The sequence below is a fragment of the Canis lupus genome, chromosome 4, assembly GCF_003254725.2.
Source record: "Canis lupus dingo isolate Sandy chromosome 4, ASM325472v2, whole genome shotgun sequence".
In the NCBI taxonomy this organism is placed as follows: Eukaryota; Metazoa; Chordata; class Mammalia; order Carnivora; family Canidae; genus Canis; species Canis lupus.
The window spans coordinates 5,941,940-5,959,925 of record NC_064246.1 but is presented as its reverse complement, the minus strand read 5'-3'; the positions used below and the strand labels follow the sequence as shown (position 1 = coordinate 5,959,925).

The 17,986-nt window shown below is 44.2% G+C and overlaps 1 protein-coding gene across 2 annotated transcripts in view; it reads left to right on the top strand.

Annotated features, from left to right (window-relative positions):
- Window positions 1-17,986, top strand: part of SLC35F3 (solute carrier family 35 member F3) — a 389,956-nt gene that overhangs the window by 21,532 nt on the left and 350,438 nt on the right. The window lies entirely within an intron of this gene.

Below are 17,986 nucleotides of genomic sequence, written 5' to 3'. Positions count from 1 at the left end.
TCCAGAATTCAGAGAGAGGTTTGGGTTGACTCTCCTTATCAAAGTACAGGACACAAGAATTAATCAGTGCCATGGCTCCCTTTGATAAGTCAGGGTTCTTGTTCACAAGAAGAAGATAGACTATCTCTTAATCATATGCAGAAAGGTAATTTTTAAAGAGCACTGAAGATTCATGTACACCATAGGAGGGCAAATAGCCTGGCCTAAAAAGTGGGCATGAATGGGGCTCCCATTCTTTGTTACTTGGGAAGCAGAGCCCATGGCAAAGCACATACCTAAGAAGAAAGCCTGCAGTTGGGTCCTCTGTCTTTGCTTTGCTTGCTCAAGATTTACAGGCAATGATTGGCTCAGTCTGGGTCACATGAGCTTCCTCTGGCTATGCTAGAAAGTTGGAGAATCTTGTGCCCCTGGCTTAGGTGGTGGGAAGCTGCGGTGGGAGGCAGGCTCAGAATATTGCCTTCTGTCAAGATTATAAGCAATGGGAATTGTCCCCCTAATGGACTTTGGGACCAATAATCAGAGCAGATAGATGCTGGGGGACAAGAAAAGGGTCATTAGACCTAAGAAAGGTATGGTCAGTGAAAAAAATTAGGCTAAAAAGTGGATGGATGGACAGACATATGGATGTGAAGGAACTAGCATGGGAAAACGAAAGAGCATCAGAAAGACAAAAGGAGAAGAAGGAAAAGAAGGTAAGGGCACAGAAACAAGGGAAAGAAAAAGCGATAAGAAAGTAGGACTGGTGAACATCAAATGCAACAGAGCATTTAAGGAACATGAGGACTAGAGAGCAGCCTTTGGGCTTATTAGTAGAGTGTTGGCTCTCTGAGCACCCACTCTCCATTATCCACTGTAGAATTTGGGCTGACAAGCATATCCCTGCTTCCCATTCTTTGTTACGATGCTTCAGTTTCTTTCGGCTTGCTAGGATCTCAAAGTGGTAGCTAGTGCTTAAGAAGATCAAGCTAAATAAATAATACTTCCTGTCTAATTGGCTTCGACACCGATGTAATTAGGTATTGTTGAGAACTCTGTGAATCCCTAGCACAGGGAAGAGGTGGAAGTCTCAGCTCCTGTTAGAAATGTCTTCTTCCCGTGGAATAAAGAAGAGCGTGCGTCACAGAGATTTGAGGAGTGGCTTTGCCACAGCTCAGAGATGTCAAAGTGCCTTAATCATAGTCATTGCTCAGTCCCTGCTGCTGACACTTAGGGCTTCTCCCGCAAGTGAGCCACTTACAGAAATCAGCGGGAATCCTGTTTAGAAGAATGGCTTACTTAAAGTGCTCTTGGGACTGAACCTTTTCGGAAGCAAGGCTGAGCATGATAAACTCCCAGGAGGAGGAGAAGCCCAAAAGCTATGGAAACCATCAAAAGCTTAGAGGTCAAAGGTCATAGTGCCCCCCCTTTTAAATTAAAAAAAGGTTTTAATGGGGAAATATTTTATGAAAATATTAATTTTAATACATATTAATGATGTTAAATATGAATATTGAAATATTCATTTTAATTGTTGAAATATTTTTTGAAATTCAAGCAGAGCGCACAGAGGATAACATACAATAATTACTTCCACCCAACTTTCTGAAACTACCTTGTAGAGGTAACTACTGTTTATATGTTGGTGAGGCTAATGAATCTACGCTAGGCATCCACATGCAAATACATACATTCACACCTATATTTTTCGTGAGGATGGGATCATAATTTGCACACTGTCCTGCAGCTTGCTTTTTTCGCTTAGTAATACACATACACATGATATTGTTGATATCTTTCAGTGCCAGTACTTGCGAGTCGTAGAGTGAAACAGCGATGCATGAATACCAGACTTATTTTTCCATTTCATTGTTCTGTGTTTCCATTAAGGAGACACAGAAAAAGGAAAACAAATACAGAGGTGCACACAAAGAGGACAGGAATGAAATATGGTGTTGGCGGTTCCGTTCCACCCAGTGGTCCCTTAGGAGCTCTCAGTCTTCTGCAGAGTTGAAAAGTGTGCTTCCTTGGTGCCTGGGAGCTCAAGCCTCTCCTTCAAAACTGGGTTCCAAGGCATAAACCAGCTCCTTCATTTGATACTCACCTGAGGAAGCAACAGTCAGATGTGATTTTGACTACATCAAACCTAACTCCTACATGAGAGGTCTTGCCATGGGCCCCCTTTTGCACTATGCTGTGTCATCCCTTTGAGCCTCTCCCCGTTAAGGGGCAATTAGGTTTTTTTTTTTTTCCGATTTTTTACTCGTATTAAAATTTTTACAGTAACTCTCCTGGCACATTTATCTTGTAGATTTGTCTTTGGTTTCTCAGTGGGTAGCTGCTGGGAAATGTTGGCTAAAGGGAATGCACATTAATAGTACTGATAAGATACTCTCACTACAGAATGCTTTCCAAAACGCATGTACTGATTTTCAATACTTGCCTAGTTCCTCATATACCGGATAGGCCACAAGCTTATTTTCCGTTATTTTTCTCCATTTGCAACCCCTAAGAATCCTTTGACTAGCTGCCGCATTGTGTTTGCAGTGAGCGTAGGCAGTTGGAACAGTTAGGGAAATGAACTGTTCTCTTTCCTCACACCTTATATGGTTGTAGCTAAGATGCCAAGTCCCCGTGAGCACGCCTTCCTCTCATTTTTGTAACTATGGTTCTTCTGCCCCTCGTTGATTCTTCTGATCTTTCATTTATTCCTCACAGTACATTAGGATCCTTTTTTCTAGAAACCCATTTTATCTGAGCGGTTGTGATCTTGCATCATAACTTTGTTACTGGAATAAATGTATAGATTTAAAATCTCATCACTAAGTATGCCGAGAAGAGATAAGAGATGTGTCTTTAACCCCACGACCTAACAACTGTCACTGACTATGTATTTAGTGTGAATCCCTCTCATTAGACCAACCCCCCTAGGGGAGCCTGTGAAAAGGGAGGGATCACTGTGCTGTGCTTTTTTGCACCCTGATGTCTGGAACAGTATTTGACACGTGCTCTATGCTCGCAACGTATATGTGAAATATCAATCCATTGAGTAAAGCTTTGTGTGTTGGAAAAAGCCAATTAGACCACAAATTTGGACAGAAATGATTACTACAGCTACACAGTGGTCATGTTGAGATCCATCAGTAATTATGCCAGTGCTGCCATTGCTCAGACTATTTTTAGAACTCCTTAAAGGGAGTTTCCTTTGTAAATTGCATTAGAAGGATATTCATCTTTTGAATATCTGCGGGGTGGCAAACCATAACCTTTGAGGCTAGGTTTTGTTTTTGACAGCTTTAAGGAGGGGATAGTTGATACACACACAAAAAAACCCCATACATGTTTAATGTGTATTATTTGATGAGTTTCAATATGCGCGTATACCCGTGAAAATGTCACCCAATGTACTTGACTTACCTATCCTCTACCCTAAAAGTTTCCTTTTGCCTTTTGTTTATTTTGTTTTGTGGTAAGAGCACCTAACACATTGTTAAGTGCACAGCACTGTATTGTTAACTATAGGTACCATTTAGAACTTACCTTTTATAACTGAAACTGTATACTCACTGCATAGTAGCTCCCCATTTCTCTCGCTCCCCACTCAGCTCCTGGAAACCATTCTCTGCTTCTCTCCATTCTCTGCTTCTGTGAGTTTGACTATTTTAGATAACTCATGTAAGTGGAATCATGCAGTATTTGTGATTCTGTGCAGGCTTATTTGACTTTGCATAATGTCCTCCAGGTCCATCCAGGTTGTCACAAATGGCAGGATTTCCTATCATTCACAACAACCCTACAATAGGAAACAACTCCTATTTCCACAGATGGGTGAATGGAGGCTAGATTTTTTTTTTTTTTGAGGCTAGATTTTGTTTTAGAAAATATCCAGGCATCATTCTGAGGTAATTTTAGCAGTGAAAATGGGAGGCTATAATAGAAATGCTCTGTAACATTCAAAACTATTTATCTCATTTGGCTCTTTAATAAACAGATTCAAAGTGGTCTGCATATGTCCATCAGCTATCAGTAGTCCAAAGGCAATTTGGTGGTTTTCTGAATGAAAAGTAGGGAAATAATCTTGTTCACAAATATTTCCCCAACTTGCAAAGATTCTGGATGGTTTTGTCATAGTCTCATTAAATTCTTAATTTTTTTTTTCCCAAGGCTCAGTTAGCCAATGCACAAATCACGTTTAGTTAACAAAATGCATGTAGACTTGGCCAACATTTGCATTTTTTACTGTGTTAGTTCTGTAGTATTAGGTCACTAATATAAGAATATGGGTGAGTGGTGGTTCCTCCCAGTGTGGAAGCATGGATAAAAGAGGAACATATAACAGTTTAGGAAAACCTCTTGAATTTCAAGAATGCCAGGGGCTCCAGTGCAGAAAATGAATAAATCGGTATCTGTTAATGTGATAACTTGGCATAAGCCAGTGAAAAGAAAAGCCAAAGATGAACCTCAGTGAGTAGCTAAAAATTGGAATTTTTTGGTTAATTAATCCATTTATAAATAAAAGTTTACAAATATTGAATTTTTTAAAAAATTGAGTTCATGGGGCACCTGGGTGGCTCAGTTAAGTGTCCGACTCTTTATTTAGACTCTGGTCAAAAATGGTCTGGTCTCAGGGTTTTGAGATTGAGCCCTGCCCAGTGTGAAGCCTGCTTAATTAAGATCCTCTGTCTCCCTCTGCCTCCGCCTTTCCCCCAACTTTCCAAAAAAAAAAAAAAAAAATGTTTGATTTTAATTTTTTCCTTTATTTTTCTTTGCAATTTCCTCCATAGCCTATTTTGCCTTTTTTTAAGCTTCTTCAGTTGAACATTTGCTTCAGTGTTTCTAGGATCTATTCTTTCTTAATTTATGTATAAATGCCCTTGGTACCCATCTAATTGCATTTCGTATTTTGGTATGTGGTCTTGCGTTGACATGCAACTCCAGATCTTTCCTAATGTCCATTGTGGTTTCCAGTTTTCAATTCAGCATCTGGGCTCAGGGCTCGCACATCTAGGAGAGAGTGTGACAGCCGGAGCCGTGTGCCCTCACTGGCGCCGCGCAGGGGCTGCCGTTCCTCCTGGGTGACTTTCTGCCGTGGTGTAGGGCAGGCATCCAAGGTCTGTGTAGGTCAGCTTCGAGCAAAGTGTGCTGACCTCTTGTAAGCCGAGCGTTTTCGGAGAAAAGCAGATCCAATTTTCCAGTATGAAAGGGCTGAATTTTGCTGCTAATGGCAGAGAAGAGATCAAAGCTGGGACGCGTCATTAATGCCCTCCTGGTTGCAGAAACAGGTACAAGTCGTGCCGTTGCTGAGGAGCTTGTAAAGCCAGCTGCAAAGTTAATGATAAATTATGCTTTTATGATTGCGGAGGGAACAGAAAGAACTACAGCAGAATTCCTTAGCTAAGAACAGTGTTGGAACTTCTGTGACGTCAGTGTGTGACTGCGGGACATCGCTGCCAGGGTGCGTCCTCGGGAGCGTTTGGCCATGAAGTAGTAGCCCTGCTTGTGCCCAGGCGGCGCGAAGGCCGGGTGGGGGTCTGTTGTCCTGCTTGTAACCCAAACTCCATGCAAGTCGAAGAGCGTTTCCGTTCAGTGGGTAACTGCGTTGTGGCCGCCGATGCACAGCAGAAGTGGTGCTTCAGGGTGGTTCAGGGGCAGTCCCGGAGGAGCACAAGTGAAGTGTGCAAGCAGAAGAGCCGCTGGTTTTTGAGTGAAAGTCTTTGCCGCTGACAGCAGGGCAGCACGCAGCTTGCTCTCACGGAGCACAGCCCGAGGTCCACAGCGGGCCTCCAGGATGTGATTCAGCGCGACGGAAATAGTGAAAAACTCATTCGCTTACATTATGCACAAGAAATACACCTGTGTTCAGAGGACGTTTCAAAAGAAAGAAGCAGCAAGCATAAAGCTGTTCTTCCATTATGCTCCTTGCTGGCTATTGAAGGGAAGATTTTGTTTTCTTTTACTTTTTGACATGATACTGCACCTCCCACCCCCACGCCCCGGCTTTATTGAGATACAATTGACATAAAACCCTGTGTGGGTTAAGGTGCACAGCATGATGATTTGATACACATATATATTGTGAACTGATCACAATAAGGTTAATTAGCACATCCATCACCTCACATAATTACAACTTTGTGTGTGTGAGGTGACATTTAAGATCTGCTCTCTTAGCAGCTTTCAAGTACATAATACAATATTGTTAACTGTCATTAGATCCCTAGAACTTACTCATCTTGTAACTGGAATTCTGTCCCCTTTGGCTGACATCCCCTTATCCCTGGAAACCACCTTCTACTGTTTTGACATGGGGATGAGGTAAAATGCTTCTTCCTGAAACCCAAGCCTGGGAAAATTACGTTCCTATGATCTCAGGTAGCTTGCTCAGGCTGCCTATCTCAGGGATATACCCAGCATTTTGAAGAGCCTGGATCTACCATGTTGGGGCCAATATATGATAACTTTTAATGTTGAAGATAGGTTTTCAGAATTTCTTTCTTTTTGGTTTTCAGAGTTTCTTAAAGAGACCAGACTGTGGCACATGCAACCTGATTGCTAAATGTTTGACTTTTCCGGAAATCATGTTTTCTTTAATAGTTGAAGTAAGAAGTCTGTGATCATACATATGTGCAGAAGAAATAATGGACAGAATGACTTCACTCCAGCACATCAGAGAGTAGCTAGGAGTCTGTGGGCAACTCCCAACTCCAGCTGTTGAAGGGTACTGGCTATTCTGGTGATATAATATCTTTGAAACCAGGATTTCTTCAGTGAGACATCTCTATAAAATTCAGAATCCATCTTCAGTTTGAATATCCTGGACTATCTGACAGAGCCAACCTATTCTTGCTGACATTCAAAATGGCCTATAATTTTTTGACTTTCTAATACAATAGAAATAAAAATTAAGAAAACATACCTGATAAACATAGTTCAAGCTGTCAGTCTTGGAGACAAATATATTCATGAATAGTTGCAAAGAGTGTTTGGAAAGTGGGAAACACTTGATGGGAAAGTGTTATTGTCATTTTATTTTTATTTATTAATTTGGGAGAGAGAGAGAGAGAGAGAATGAGCAGGAGCAGAGGGAGAGGGAGAAGCAGACTCCCTGCTGAGCAGGGAGCCCGACCAACCCACCCGGGCTCCATCCAGGACCCTGAGATCATGACCCAAGCCAAAGGCAGACGCTTAAATGACTAAACCACCCAAGCACCCTGTCATTTTTGTCATCTCAAGTGTTTTCTTATTTAAAATTTTCCGTTGAATCTTTTAAAACAGTTTAAGTTTACTTAAGACTAGTGGCCCATGTGGCAGCACCTCTTAGTGGTCAGTGCATATGGGGAATTTGGAAAGCACTCTTCTGAGGTACTTTATGGAGAGAATTGCTAAGAGTGTGTTGAACAGTGGTAACCACTGAACCATGTGCCCCAAATAGTGGCTATGGTAGGTGGCACATTTAGCAGGTGCAAGTTCATTTAGAAATGGTGATGTGACCAATGCAGTAAAACAGGGGAGCCTGTGTTCAAATCTTATTAATACTGTTGCCCAGCTGTGTGATCCAGAATATGTCGCTTATCTCTTCATGGCTTAATTTCACTGTCTGTGAAATAGGAGACCTGGATTAAATTGTGGGCAGGATATTCAATATAGTTGGGAACCAGGTAAAGTAAATGACTGATATGGGTCATCTGCAAGAATAATTTTTGCTTCTACAAAAAAATTATTCTTCCCCCACTTGTAGTGAACCTGGAGACTCTGTACTCTATGTTGCTGCTTTTGATGTACTTATGGATTCAAGAGATACTAAACTTTTCTCTAAAATCTGCCCTAATAAAAAGAGCAGTAGAAACACAGTGATAAGTAGAAACTGAAATCTGGCCTCAGTTTTGGTAAGGGAACCACAGTAAGGTGTGGTAGGGACTACGGTAGCCTGGACAGATGTGCCCTTCTACTGAGGACACCCTCTACTCACTCCTGCCATCTGTCACCATGGCTAGATGTTGGAATTTTCCAAAAGAAGCTTAAAAGTAGTGTTTTTGGGTAAAAAAAATCATAGAATTTTATATTTGCAAGTAATAAAGTCTTTTAAAAATACTTTTCAAAACCTCATGAGTCATAAAGAACAATTCTGTGAACTGGATGCTACCTAAGATCTACCAGCTTCTGATTTTTGATAAATGATCTTAAAAGTCCATTCCAATTAAAAAATATTTAATCTATGAAAATTTATCTTATTAGTTAGCTGTGTTTCATGTTGGAGACAGGATGATCTGAATTTTAACAGGGTATCCTACATAGCATACTCCTTGGAGCAGTAAAAACAAAAATGGTATAAAGATCTGCCACTTGAAACCAAGTACAAACACATAGCAAGATGATTGGTTCTCAGTGCTAAGAGCCAAAGAGAAATCTTGGTGGGTCATTAAGTTTATTTTTCCTCCAGAACCATCTTTGGTTCTGTTTGGCCTCAGGAGAGGCAGTTCATCTCTGGGCAATGTCTTACAAAGTTAGAGGCTCAAAAGGGTTTCAGGATAGTTTAGCTGTGAAGGTTAGAAATTTAAGACACGTTACAGGTGAGGCTAGGAAGAAGTGGAAAGTTAGCTGAGGTGCTTCCATGATAGACTTACTTGCATGAATACAAGCCCAGCCCAGCCTGAGCATCTAAGATGTCTAAAATTTCTCTCCCCCACCCACTGATTACTGAGCTCGTTTTCCTATAATCTCACATTCAGACTTTAGAGGGAATGTGCCTGCCTTCCTTCATTCCCTAACTTTTCCTCAAGGATCTTGTCTTCTTTCCCTTTTCTCATGTTGGTGTCTCTGCCTTGGGTTCTCAGCCTCCACCCTCACCTTGTGTGATCCCTGAGCACACACAGCAGCCAGGGAGAAGGGGTGAGGGTCCCAAATCCCACATCTTCCCACAGTCTGCCCAGATCTCCAGGGCTAGGGATAAATGTGGCAGGTATTTTAAGAATATTGAAGTTCATGGGACAGGATGCTACGAATGAAATGGCCCAGGGTGGAGGAGGACCAGTGAGGCACCACGGTGGGTTTGCTCAGGTAGCATTTTGGGGGCACGAAGGACAGCCATCTATTTCCATCATTATTGACCCATCCTCAGAGGAAACAGTCTGTGGTGGAAAAAAAGAAAATGAGGCAGAAAGTGGCCACCAGTCAAGAAATATTTTCATCCCTCCCTTTCTCCATTCCTTCTTGTTGTAGATGGCATCTCAACCCAATATGGCACAGAACAGACTTTTCTTGGAAAGAAATGGTCTAAAACAGCATTTCCTGCCATGTTTATCCCTTTACTCCCTTGACGCTATGCTATTCTGTGTCTTTATCTGCTGATCTGTGTGTTGCCTGTCTTCCTTTCTCCGAGTGGAAGCATTGATTTGTTCACTGCAGTATCTCTGTGATTCTAGGAGATGTCTGACTTTAAGGACAGACCGAACAATCCTCGCTTTTAAAGCAACAAGCTCTAATGATAGTAACTCAGAATAAGGAAGTAGGAAGGCTTTCCAGTAGGCACATTTCTGCCTGGACAGTTTGAAGTGGGAGGAGAAAGAGGGAGTGGGGACAGATTTCTTGGAGAGAAGTGCTTTTCATGTACATGTTCGTCCTCTGCAATGTGAGGTATCTCTTAGATCAAGTATATCTAGATAATGGAACATCAGGCTTTTGAAAGAATACAATTATAAAGGACAATACATTATTAGCTTTTAAGGCATGAGGTATAAGGTACCCCAAGCTGCAGTGGGCCCTACGTGTCTGAACAGAGACTTGAGGAGGTCTATTCTCGGGAAGGTTCCCCATTGTGAATGGGTGGGATCCCCTGTCTCGTAGAAACAGTAAGCTCTCAAAATCTTGGAAAATAGGGATTGTTAGGGTCATCCTTTCCAAAAAGAAACTGCTCAATCACCTCATTCATTCAATTTTCTATGTATTTTGGGGTCTGGGCACCTGGACCTAAGATGAGTTTGAGGCAATGAGGCTCAAGAGTCATGGAAAAGCCTCCGGATGGAGTGATGAGTGACCTGGGCTCAGGTCGTGATTGTGCTGCTTCACGGTCTGGCCTGGTGCAGGCCTAATGGTCTCCCTCTCACTGTGGCCAAAAGAGCCCTGTGCTGTCCCTAGTTGTACCACCTTTATTGCTGGCTCTGTCACTTTCCTGTGGCTGCCATAACCAATTACCACAAACCTGGTGGCTTAAAACCACAGGAATTTATTTTCTCTCAATTCTGGAGGCCAGGAGATCAATAATCCATTTCACTGGGCTGCAGTCAGAATGTCAGCCCAGTGGCACGTGCTCTGGGGTCGAGTGAGTGAGAATCCAGCCTTGGCTTTTTCCAGCTTCTGGTGACTACTCCTGGTCAATGACAGCATGGCTCCAGTCTTGCCTCTGTGGTCACACTGCCTCTTCCTCCTCTGCATGGTGTCTGATCTACCTGTGCCCCTCTAGCAAGGATGCTTGGGATGACTTTTAGGGCTCACCCAGATAATCTACGAGAACCTCTTCATTTTGAGAGCCTCAACTTAATTGCAACTGCAGAAACTTTGCTATAAAAGAGAACATTCTCAGGCTTCAGGAACCAGTAGGCAGTGACATATCTTGGGGGATCCATTATCAGCCCACCTACTCTTGGATCGCCTCAGTCTCAAACTAATACACATTCATTGACGTTCTGCGATGTGCAAGGCAATGTGCTAATATGAAGTAGAAACCAGTGCGTACATACAGTCATATCCTCAGGGAGGATGCAGTAACCCAACTGAGGTGAACAAAGACATGTATGAATGAAGGACATTTCGGACAAGGAAAGAATGAAAAAAAGTAGGAGTACATGACATGCGGGAATTGAGTGGATGGTGGTATTGCAGGAGTTCATAAAGGAGATGCCTGCAAGACCAGCGGGGGTCTGTGAAAGCTTCAGGAGTCATGGAGTGAATCTGGAAGCCTGGGTGGACAAGAAAAGGGACTTGCAGGTTAGAGAAGGAAGCTTAGGAGCAAGATAATAAGTGAATTGCCGGGGTGGAGGGTAGACCGCTCTGGTGACAGTGTGTGTACGTTGGAGGAACATGAAAGGGGGAGCTCTGGGCTTGAAGTGTCCAAGTGAGTACTCAGAAAGCTGTTTATCTATTGGCTAAGTCATTCATTCATGTGGCCCTAGATTCTAAAGCACCAAGAGAACATATGCAACTATTCATTTATATGGTTCTTACCCGACGTGAGAGCTATGTTATGTTTATGTCTCACATACAACACATACACAGATGGTGGTTCATACATTCACATGTAATTAATCTCCTTGGTCATTTTAATAACTGCCTGGGATCCCTCTGCCTAGCAAAACCATAATCTCTTTCACCAGCTCCTGCTGATTTACAGTTAGATTGTTTCCAGTCTTTGGTTATCACAAGCAGTGCCGCAAAGAATAGCCGACATGGATTCTACTCCCATGTTAACGAATACTTTTGTGAGATGTATGTCTGGAAATGAAATTGCTGGTCAGAGAATATCCATTGGTAATATTGATAATGCCACATCGTCCTTAATAAAAGCCATCCCGATTGCTATTCCAAACAGAAATGAGAGTACCTTCTCTCCCCCCACCCTATCGTTGTCAAAATGGTGACGTCTCACGGTGCTTTGCCAATGTGATTGGCAGGAAAAGTAGGACCTTTGGTGGATGTTTAATATGTATTTCTCCTTTGTTGAGTGGGTTTAAGTGTCTTTCCACCTATCTAATAGCTATTTGAATTTCCTTTTCTGTGAGTTCTTTCTTTGTATTCAGTTGATTGCCTTTGTTTTTAGTGATTTACAGGCATTACAAATATATGTTAAATGTGTGATGGGATTAAAAATTCCCCCAGAGTTACAGTTTTTTCCCCTCTAGTGGTAGAGCCTGTTTCTTCATGCCTTGAAATAGGCCTGGTGTGGTGACTCACTTTGATCTGTAGATTGTGGGGGGAATGATGTTGTAGGACTTCTGAGCAAGGTCTCGGAAAGACTTGCAGCTCCCTCAGTCCCTTGAGAGGGTCATGGGAAGAAATCTGGCTCACCTCTTCAAGGATGAGGGACCATAAAGTACTGCTAACTGTGAGGCATGTGAATGAGGTCATCTGGCATCATGGAGCCGTTCCCGCTGCCGGCAGACTGCGTCTGTAAGAGTGTCCCCAGGAGAGACTGAGCAGAACGGCTTAGCTGAGCCCACCCTGAATTGCCACCTCCAGGAATGTGAGCAGATAAATGATTATTGTCTCACATCTTTAATTTGTGGGCTTCCTCTCCCCCTCCCCAAAATAGATTAACTGAAACAAAAAGGAAACTATTCGTTTGTAATAAAAATTACAGATCATTTCCTTAGTTAGTCATAGATCTTTTGATTATCTTTGTGGCCACGGAAAAATTTTTGTCATGGTCAGATTTATGAGTGCTCTTTTGTTTTTTGGCTTCTGAGTTTTGCGTGTGAATTAGAAAGGCTTTTTTCACTCCGTGCTTCAAAAGGCACACACCTTTGCTACCTGTAGGTCTTGGATGCATCTGAAATTTTCCCGGCGTTGAGTGTGAGGCATGGATCTAACTTGATGTACTTCTGCGTTGCGACATTTGCCATCTGTTCCGTTTCCTGAAGTCTCCGCACTTGTTTTAGCCTTGCTCTGAAATAAATCTGAGGCTCATTCCCATCTCTCCCTCTGGCAGCGCCTTTATCCTATCCTAGGTTGTTGGAAGACTGTCTTCTAGTGCTTTCCTCTAGAAGGGATGAGGGCGCTATGACTTCACAGTTAGGTTGGGCTATCCCTTTCCTCCTTGAGGACTGTGTACCGCTGGTCCCATGGTGTTCTAGAACTGACTGTTGCTCTGGAGAAATCTGAGGCCAGCCTGAGTTTTGTTTCTGTTCTAAGCGGCTTGATATTCTTTGCCTGTCTGCCCCAGAAGTGGTTTTATGTTGTTTGTTTTCCAGCTTTTCGAAACACAGGAATTGACTATTCTGTGTCAGTTTCTCCTGGGACATACCGTATCCTTCCAGCGTGTAGATTCACATCCTCTTTATGACGAATGGATCTTGAAGTATTCACTCTGTAGTATTGTCTCAGGGTCCATCCTCTGAGTTATTGCTGTTATTTACATATTTAAACAATATATATGTGGGCTCTCCTTTGCCACCTTTCTTTTTTAGTCTTTCTTTCTATTTATTAATTGAGTCATATTGAGTATATATTCTTTTCTTAATTGAGCTAGAGTTGGCGCACAGTGCTCTAGTGGTTTCCCGTGTGCCACAAAGTGGTTCAGCTGTGCCATATGTTGTGCTGTGCTGGCTGCAGGTCCAGCTGCCATCTCCCAGCATGGAGCCCCATTACGGGCTCTTTGACCATACTCCCTGTGCTGTGCCTTTCATCCCCAGGATTTACTCATTCCAAAGCTAGAAGCTTCTCCCTCCCACTCCCACTCATCCAGTTTCTCCAGCCCCCTGCTCCGGCAGCTACCAGTTTGTTCTCTGTATTTACGAGTCTATTTCTGCTCGTTTTTCTTCCTTTGCCACCTCTCACATCTATCATTTCTCTCCAGTACCCTCAAGTATTCCTCTACTTTCTTCCCATTTTGCTTGTTTTTTCACTTCTAACCTCTGTTACCTGTGCCTCCAGCAGGTTCTTCCCTGCGTTTCTTATGGTTTTACCTGCGTTTCTGTAACAGTTTTGTTTCTCCTTCTGCTTCTTCCCTGCTGTCAAAGATCTAACTTCAGAGGTGTTGTTTTTTCGTTATGTTCTTCTAAATGCCTGGCACTAGGGGCACATTTTTCCGTCCGCTCTATGGAAACATTTTTGGTGACTGTTCTTTATCTGCCATTTGCTTTCACCACATGTTTGCTCGCTCTTTGATGACTTATCAGCAAAGCAGGTGACGTTCTCCTAGGACAGTCCTGTTGTGTGGGAAGCTGGGGTGATGTGGCCATGGGCCATGGGCCAGAGTGGCTCAGAATTCCTTAGCATCCAGTGATTTATGGTTAAATTCACTTAGATTTTATTTTCACCTATCCAGTAGGACTAAGCTCTGGGATTTCACTGTGACAACACTCTCTTCCCCACCTCTTCCACTGAGGCAGATTCCTTCTTGTGTTTTCTCCTTTATTCCTGGACCCCGTCCATCCTGCAGTGACACCTGGCCCGGGGTCTGTCACTTGCCATACCTCTCCGGGACACACGGAGCACTTAGGTGTCCCACTTCAACAAATGCCTCTCACCTGTGATAAATATATTCTGTTTGCTCTTTTTCATCCCTCTGATTCCTCACTCCTCCTTCCTCATTCCCACATGCACCCCTCTTTTCGTTTGCCATTTATTTAGATAGGCTTTCTTTTTTTTTTTAAGATTTATTTATTTATTCATGAGAGACACAGAGAGAGAGAGGCAGAGACATAGGCAGAAGGAGAAGCAGGCTCCATTCAGGGAGCCCAATGTGGGACTCGATCCCGGATCATGGGATCATGCCCTGAGCCAAAGGCAGACGCCCAACCACTGAGCCACCCAGACGTCCTCATTAGGTAGGCTTTCCACCAATGTTTGGAATTGGGGATTTTAACTCTTAGCTTTATCCAAAACGGAGGTATCTTCTCATGCTTTTTCATTGCTTTGGAATGATTTCCAAGAAGATAAGGGGAACATATTGACTTTACGCCACTTAAAAGAGTGGTCCTCCCAAATGGAGGGCTTTGACCTTTAGCCTACAAGTGATGGATGACCATTAAAAGGCTTTGCAAAGTGGAACAAAGTGAAGAAAAATCTTGAGGATTAATAGTGTGGCTGTACTGTGAAGAACCATTTGAAAATAAGTAAACACTAGAGCCAGGGGATAAGCCTAAAAACCTAAGGTGATATCCAAGTGTGAGACAGTCACAGCCTGAAAAGAGCGGGTGATAGTATGGCCAAGGTAAGAAAAAAATACAAAAAATATTAACAAGGAAAAATCAATAATACTTGAGGGCATATTATATTTGATGGGGGGTGAGGAGTTAAGAATGATTTAAAGCTTGAAAGTAAGTGAGAAATAGAATAAATGAGACTGTGGAAAGATAGCTGGGGTTTCACTGAGGATTCATACTTTTGATAAAAGAGAAATGAGATTATCTTTTGAGAGTGAACTTAAACATCAACACAAAAGTAATCACAGTGGATCTGTACAATTACCTTAAAATGATAGATTAGAGACAGAGAGAGAGAGTGCAAGGTGTTGCAAATGCCCTTCAAATCACATTCCAGAGGAGTGGAGTTGTGGCTAAGCATCCATCATAGCTCTGCTGTCCCCATGCTGTCTTGGCTGATGGCATGTGTCTGGCAGGCAGTTTTCTCAGCAGAAGTGAGGTTTAGGAGAGAGGTGGCACCTACACAGATACAGGTGATAGGTAATCTGTGAAGTTGCACAGGATAGAATGAGACATCGGTGGCTAAGGCCGCATCCTTTGGGAGCAGTGACATTTACAGAACGGAGGGAGAAAGAGGACCTGGATCAGAGTCAAAGTCAGGGAGGCAGGAAGAATGTCGGAAAGGTACAATATCAAAAGCGAAAAAATATGCAAATAATGTGAGCCAACAGCAAGACATGGCTGCCGAGAAAGCTCGGGCAAGCCTGAACCGAGTTCCAGAAAACAGTGCTTCCAGACAGTCCTGATAGGTAATAATAAATCCATCGTATTTGTTCAGTATTAGGCTCTATCTGAACCCAGCTCCAAAATAGAACCTCTTGTAAAGAAAGACACTGAGATTCTGGCAAAACAGGGTGTGCCACAAAGGGATGGGGGCGGCCACCAGATGGTAAGCCATGCCCTGCATCGTGTGGAAGTTAGATCAGGGAAAGAGGGTACCAACGAAGATGCATTACAGGAAGCCTCCTCCCTTCCACCCATGCTGGGGAGGCTGTATTGGCAGGCAACTCCGTCTCTAAGCACCTTTATGCTAGAGGCAGACACGTGCCACGGTTTCGGGCAGCGAGATATTCATGGGAGGGCCTGAGGGGCAAGTCCCTTAATACGTATAGAGAAGCCTCCCTAGGAAAAAGCATGGTACCCTTTGCCCTTCCACCTCACACTAGGATTCGGACCCCATGCCGTGGCCCTCTTGCAACCATAAGGCTAGAAGCTCCCTGATGAGAACAGCAGACCAGGGAGGTGGAACAGCCTGGATCTTGGCTGACATCCAGAAGTAGCCACACCAGTTCAGGACCATGTATTTCCAGTCTTAGCACATAAGAAGCTGTATCTGTTTCAGCCACTGTTGGATGGATTTCTCTGATGGCACCTGATTTTGTTTTTAACTGAGAGAATTGTCCTGTTCTGAGTTGCAGGAAGGACGACGTGAATTCAATCAAGAAGGCCTTTCTGTTGATCAGAGTCATGCAGCTATAGAATGGACGTCCTTTATCTCAGTCTCTGAAACAGCTCTTCCTCCCCGTGACCCCCACTCATGCCTCCACTTGAGGAGTCCCCACTGGCTATCTGGCCACCCAGACCAGAAACGAGGAGTCAGCTTCCATTCAGCCTCCTATAACCTGTGCATCTAATTGGGGGACAGCTTAGATCAGTCCTGTCTCTGTAGCACATGTGGGTCCTGATCAGCAGTTTCAGCAGTTTACAAACGATGACAACACTTGTGAAATGTGTGATGTCATTTCATGCCACCCATGCCTCTCCTCCCTCTGACTACCTTGGTCCAGGCTCTTACAGACCCTTGTGTGTACTGCTAAGGGCATTCCTTCCTTCCTTCCTTCCTTCCTCCCTCCCTCCCTCCCTCCCTCCCTCCCTCCTTCCTTCCTTCCTTCCTCTCTCTCTCTCCCTCTCTCTCCCTTTCTTTCAGCCTTCCTTCCTTCCTTCTTCCCTTTCTTCCTTCCCTCCTTCCTTCCTTCCAAGATTTTATTTATTTACTCATGAGAGACATGGAGAGAGAGGCAGAGACATAGGCAGAGGGAGAAGCAGGCTCCTCGCAGGGATCCCAGTGCAGAAGTCAATCCCAGGACCGCAGGATCACACCCTGAGCCAGCCAGAGGCAGATGCTCAACCACTGAGCCACCCAGGTGTCCCGCTAAGAGCATTTCTAACTGGTCTTGCAGCCCCTGCTCCTTCCTGTTGATGTTAAGTAAACCCTTCTAACTGCACGTCTGTTCCTATTCCTCCTGTGCTTGAAAACCCCACAGAGTACCTCTCTACCACCCAAACTGTTAACATTTGTTTAGAAGTGAAAAGTTGCATGTGGCTTTCCTGTGACCCTGGAACGGCCAACAGAGTCTGTATTTTAAACAAAGTTGGCAAACATTGAGGCCAGAGTACCTCGTGTCCCTCCTTCCTCATGCTCAACCCGCCTGTGGCCACCCAGCTGGCCATGCTCCAGTGACCCGCTGCTCCGGTTTCCCCAGGGAGGGGACCAGGGTATGCCTCCTGGAGCAGTTGTCCTCACTCCAGGGGAGGGCTCTGTGCTGAGCCTTTCCATTCCCTCCCTTGGGTCCTTCCTTCCTCCCCAAGTCAAAAGAGGGAAGAGAAGCACTACAGGAGAGTGGACATCTGCTTAGGTGCTGAGCCTACTTGGGCAGGATAAGAAGGACTGGAAAGATGTGGCAGGGCAGAGAGGGGAGCAGGGGGGCAGCGACCCTCAGGTGTCTGTACAGTGGTTGATGAGGTGTGAGTTTTCCATGGAAGGTAACTTGACTTGAGACATCCTGCCAGTACTCACCCCACCCCCACCTCTGCTGCTCCAAGGAGGCTGCCTGCTGTGTGTGTGGGGGGGGGGGGCGGGGGGGGGCTCCAGCACCTACCAGCTGTGGACGAGGTGGCTGGGGGGCTGCAGGGCTCTGTGTGGTAGGAAAACTTGCAGGGTCCCTGGGACCCCAGGAAGGCGCCCCATAGCAGAGACAGCACACAGAGGACATCAGCCACTTCTCCTCCCCACAGTGACTGACCAGGGCCAGGTTCCAGCTACTCTGGGCTAAGGGAAGAGGCCTTTGCCTGTGTCCTGGCCTGCTGTCCTC